Below are 6106 nucleotides of genomic sequence, written 5' to 3'. Positions count from 1 at the left end.
TTAGTTTGCATTCCCTGAACTACTTCAGTTGACCTTTTCATTTTATTGGCCATTTGCATTTCCTTTTTTCTGTGATGTGTTTATATCTGTTGCCATTTTTCTATTAGGTTATGTCATGTTTCTTAATTTTTAAGACTTATTTTAGATACCAATCCTTTGTCAGTTTTATATGTTTTGCCTTCTCCCAGTCTATCTTGTAGCTTTTCATTTTATGGTATCTTGTTGACAGTGTTTATACTTTAATGTAATCACATCTGCAGGTCTCCTGGTAGTAGTATTAAGTAACTTAGGTTTTTTTATCCAGAGAAGAGAAGTATAAAGAAGCAATCAAAAATGCTCTTTAGAATTTTGATTGGGGTTGTGTTGAATCTATAAATTGCTTTGGGTAGGACTGACATCTTAACGATATTTAGTCTTCCAGTCTGTGAACATGGAATGTCCATCTGTTTAAGTTTTATTTCTTTTAGCAATGTTTTATAGTTTTCCATGTACAAATCCTCTAATTCCTTGATTAGATTTACTCCTAGCTATTCGTTTCTTTTAGTTGCTTTTGTGAATGGAATTTTTTTCTTGATTTCTTCTTCCCATTGTTCATTGCCTGTTTTAGTTTGCTAAAGCTGATGGAACTCAATATACCAGAAATGGGTTGGCTTTTACAATAGGGATATATTAACTGATAAGCTTACAGTTCTGAGGCTGTGAATATGTCCAAATCAAGGCATCAACAGGCAATGCTTTCTCCCCAAAGATTGACTACCGGTGATCCTGGGCTCCTGTCAGATGGTAAGGCACATGGCATGTCTGCTGGTCTCTCCCGGATTTTGTTGCTTACGGCCTCTGGTTTCAGTAGCTTCCTCTCTGTTTCTGTATGTTTCTCTCTGTCTTGCATCCTCTTAATAAGGGACTTAAAAGGATTAAGACCCACCTGGGGCATGCCTCATCTGAAACAACCTAATCAAAAGATCCCATCCACAATAGGTTTACACCCACAGGAGTGGATTAGCTCTAAGAACATGTTCTTTTCTGGTTACATAACAGTTTCAAACCATCAACTTGTGTATGTAAACACGACTGATTTTGGATTGTCAATCTTGCACCTGCCACTTTGCTAAATTCTTTTCTTAGCTATAGGAGCTTTGTTGTAGATTTTTAGGATAGGAGCTTTGTTGTAGATTTTTAGGATTGTCTGTGTATAGGATCATGTCATCTGCAAATAGAGAAAGTTTTATTTCTTCCTTTCCAATTTGGATGCCTTGTCCTTCCAGTATGATGTTGAATAACAGTGGGCATCCTCATCTTGCTTCTTAGGGGGTAAGCTTTCAGTCTTTTACCATTAAGTAGGATGTTAACTTTGGGCTTTTCACAGATACCCTTTTATCATGTTGAGGAAGTATTCCTTCTGTTCCTAGTGTTCAAAGTGTTTGTATCAAGAACAGATGCTGGATTTTGTCAAATGCCTTTTTTGCCTCAATTGAGATGATCATGTTTTTTTCCTTCATTTGACAGACAGGGCTAGAGACACACTAGAGCCCAAATGGCCTGGAACTATTGGGCTAGGTGATCTGGAAGGAAGAAGAAATTAAAACCAGCTTCTACCTCAGTCACAGGAATTGTGCTTTTAATCTGGTTTGGTATAGCCCAGCATTCCAAGGACAAATTGCACTGTCTTGGTAACTGCAATGACAGAATGGGGGTGGAGAGAAATAATAACAATAGGAGAGTGAAAAACTCCTAAAGAATTTTGTCCTTTCTTCTACATGAAGTATACGTTAATGGGAAATGGCAAATATTTTTATATTCACCCATTTGAAAAGTTTAAGATATCAAAATAACATTATTCCATGTAGCTGGTCAATTAGTGAGTTTACTTTCCATTTTTGCCACAGGTAAGTACATACTTTTGAGGCAGCTAATTCAGTTTAACAAGTGTTAGCATTTGCTGGTTGAAAGCACGATTGTCTTTTACAAAGATCCAGTATAATCAATTCTACAAGATCCATGCTATAAGGATTCCTGGATCAAGGGGCTCAACTGTGAGTATAAAATAGAAATTTCTTCATCAGATCCTTGAATACATACTCTTGGATGGAATCTGTTCTGGTTTGCTAAAGCTGCTATTACAAAGTATCAGAAATGGATTGGCTTTTACAAAGGAGATTTAGTAGGTTACAGATTTACAGTTCTGAGGCATCAACAAGAAGATACACTGAAGACAGACCGATGGCATCTGGAACATCTCTGTCAGCTGGGAAGGCACATGGCTGGTGTCTGCTGGTCCTGGGTTTCAAAATGGCTTCTCCAGAATGTCTCTGGGTTTCTGTCTCTTAGCTTCTCTATTTGGTTCTCCTGGGGCATTTCTCTTTAAGCACCTGGGAGTCCTCTCAGCTTCTCCAGGGCAAACTCTGGGCTTCATCTCTTAGCTTATCATCTCCAAACATCCTTCTGTTTGCATCTCCCAGCATCTCCAAGTGTCTGGGTCTGTCAGCTTTTAGTTCCCAGGGACAAACTCTTGATTACATACATTAGCTTCTCTCCAAAATGTCTCTCAGCTTCTCTGTGCACCTTCTCTCCGTGCGTTTTCTTGAAGGACTCCAGTGATCTGGATTAAGACTCACCCAGAATGGGCAGGGTCAGACCTCAGTGGAAATGTTCTAATAAAAAGGTCTCACCTACAGTTGGGTGGGTCACATCTCCATGGAAATAACCTAATCAAAGCATCCCACCCTCATCAAAAGACTAGTAAGTCTGCCCCCACAAGACAGCATTAAAGAATATGGCTTTTGCGGGGGGCATAATAGATTCAAACCAGCACAGAATCATACTAATATGTTTTAAAAATGGTGCTAAACCAATAGTTTTTGGAACAAAATACAGACACAGCACAGGACTAAAAATCATTCACTATGTGCATGTCAGCACATCTAACCTGGATGCCCAGAATTATTCGATTCATAACCCAGGGTTCTACCACCTTGGAAAAATTGGAAAATTTTTTAAATTGTCTTTAAACTGCTTTCTTAGACAAAAGGAGTATCATTTTAACACAAAAGGCGATTATTAACTTCTGCATATTTCATGAAAACTAACTTTTTAAGATGGACATCTAAAATTGTTTAATCTTAACAACTAACTTTAAGCACCTTTATTTTGTTTAATTGGAAAGTTTGCATATACCTAGTGTTTCTCAAATCTTGCAGTTCCATTTTCAGCATCCTGGACTATTCTGCTTTCTGTTTAACCCACCCGGTGATGTCAGCTGCACAATGTCCATGTACAGGACATGCCACAGGGAATGGACATACAAAGTAGAATGTATGGGTTTTTTGAAGATGGGGCTGAGGAAAAACTCTGTTATGTCCAAGCCTGTTTCAGTAGAGCTAGCTAATGTGTGTGTACAACTCGAACCAAACAAAAATGGCTCCAAAAAATATACATAATGTCATTTATAGTTATCCCATTTGAATGCAAAATTAAACTTAAGCTAATTTCAAAATATTTTGTAGCTTTGGGAAAGGGAAGTATTTTACATGCACCAGAATGCTTCTGGTCTTTTCGTTCTTGGCTCCTAACCTACCAGTAGGCTGAAGATCAAAGTTCTAAATGAACAGTTCTTTGGGCCTAAGGACTGCTTGCTGACCCAGGATGAAGACGAATTTTGGACTCAGCCTATTTTGTTTCAATTAGTATGCAAGATTAGGTTGTCAGCAAATACCCTTCAGAAAAAGTATACTGCAAACACATTTAGAAAGCACAATTTATTGGGTATATTTAAACAACTATTTGGATAATAAATGTATAGAACTGTATTAAAGCAATGGTGTCTTTTAAAGAAACAAACACTGCGTGACTAGGGGCGTACAGAGTCCTATAAGATTTTTTGGTGGAACTTTTCTCTATGGCAACACAATGGGCTCTTAAGCAAATTGACTTTATCAAATTGAATATCGTAACAGAATTCTTTGTGTATAAGGTAAATATGTATATGCTCCTTTCATGAAAGGAGAATTACCACCAGTTTAGAGGGGTACTAAATACTCTTGACTGCCAAAAATGTCAAGATGTGTTAAGCAAGATTAAAAAGACAGAAATTTGCTTTAAAATATCTGTTGATCTTTTTCTCTGTTCTACATTTTAGCATTAAGTGTTTATCCTTGGCTGTTTTTTTTTCTCAGAAGCATCCAGGGCTCAAAGTCCCTGATTTTAAACATGAGATTTTAAAACTTAGTAAGTTTAAAAAAAATTTTAGCTTCAATTTCCTGTTGATCTCTGCCTCAGCTATGAAATAAAGCAAATTTGCTTTATAATCACATTATATATAGAATAAAGTAGTTGTTAAGTTGTGGTATCATTCCACAAGTAGGAGATCTCCAAAGAAAGGTATGACAATTTGTCATAGCCATGGCAACCAGTTCATTAAATAGGAGAAATTAGAGCATGGTGTCCTGATCATTGGTCTTGTGCAGTTTTCATGATACTGTAGTGCTAGTGTGCTTCCATGTTTTAGAAAATAAATATCCTTAGCATGTGTTTGTTGTTGGGCATGGAGTGAGGGTCTGGAAAAATATAAATAGGGCTGAGAATCTCAAGTTACCCAGGGAATGAGAGCAATTACTCTACTAAAATCTTTACAGTAATAAAAAGGCTGGACACCACAGGAGTTTCAATAGTTAAATAAAAAACAAAAACAAAAACTTTGAACTACTAACAAACACATTAGTGTCTGCTGAAAATCTTGCCAGAAAGCCCTTCTTGAGTGCTCCACACACTGACTTTTTGGCACATTTTAGTAAAACAATATACGAGTGTCGACATTTTTAAAAATAACCACAAACCTGCTATATACCAACAGTTCTGTAGTTCACCCAGTCCCAAAGTGAAAAGCAGCAGGTAACACATAGCCAAGGCCACACTATTCTTGTTTTCTTTTGCAGAACACCAAAATGCAAACCACTCTTTCTGTCTTTCATACTTAACACCAAAGGGAAGAAGGAAGAGGGAAGGGAGGAGGTTGCCACAAAACTTTTAGCAGCAGTCACCATAGGCTGCTTGTCCCTCCTATGTTCAAACACACCTGGCCAAAATTTCCATGCATAGAACCTGTGTTGTTAAACTAACCTTTCCTTAGATACTCATTTTTAAAATGAATACTAACTTGAAAAATATTGGCATAGCACTCTGCCTGCGTTTTATGAAACTTCCTAAAACATAAATGTTCAGATGCTATTTTCTAACACAAAGGAATTTGAAAAGTGGTCCACACATCCAGAACACAAGTGGTAAATTTGCTCCTTCTATAAGCCTCAAAATTCAGAAGTCCAATATCATCAAATGTAGACAGAACCCTACCATACTACTACAAATGGTTCCAATATTTCTAACTCCCACACCACTAAAATAATCCCCCCACCCCTTATATATGCTTTGCCCTAAAGATTCAATGCACTCATTGTTAAAAAGTAGCTCATGGTTTATGAAATCTATAATAATAAAGGATTAAAAAATTATTTCACAGTTTTTAAACCAATACTGATTGCACCCCCTTAGATACATCCTTAGAATCAACCATGCAGGAATTTTGCACTTAAGTTTATTGTGGGTACTAATTTTGACATAGTAATTCTGAAATAATTTTGTTGGTCTTGTGGAATCAAGCAAATAAGTTAATGCTGTTTGGAACCAGTGCTCTCACAATGGGAAAGGGAAGATATAAATATGGAACAAGGAAATGTAAGGAAGATTAGTGTTAGGTGTGAAGTCAAAGTATTAGAATGAACTTGCGATTTATAAAAAGGCCATAAAGGGGCCTAGAAGCATTGACATCCCAGTAGTACCAGTTACTGATTTCCAAATACCATTCCTCACCCCAAGAAATCAGGGCTCCTTTGGAGAAACAGCCAATTCTAAGTCTAGGGCATGAAAAGTACATGACAAGCCTAGAATCCTGCTATGAAGTGCAAAAAGAGTACGTAAAGAGTAATAAGCACAGGTCAAAATGACCCACTTAAAAGTACTCCCATTGACCAAATTTGGAACAATTATAGTAACAAAGTAAAATAAAAAAGAATTCATGAGTCCACATTGACACTAAAAAAAGGGAAGAAAAGAG

This window comes from Choloepus didactylus, chromosome 3 (genome assembly GCF_015220235.1).
Source record: "Choloepus didactylus isolate mChoDid1 chromosome 3, mChoDid1.pri, whole genome shotgun sequence".
Lineage (NCBI taxonomy): Eukaryota > Metazoa > Chordata > Mammalia > Pilosa > Megalonychidae > Choloepus > Choloepus didactylus.
This window is presented reverse-complemented; position numbering follows the sequence as displayed.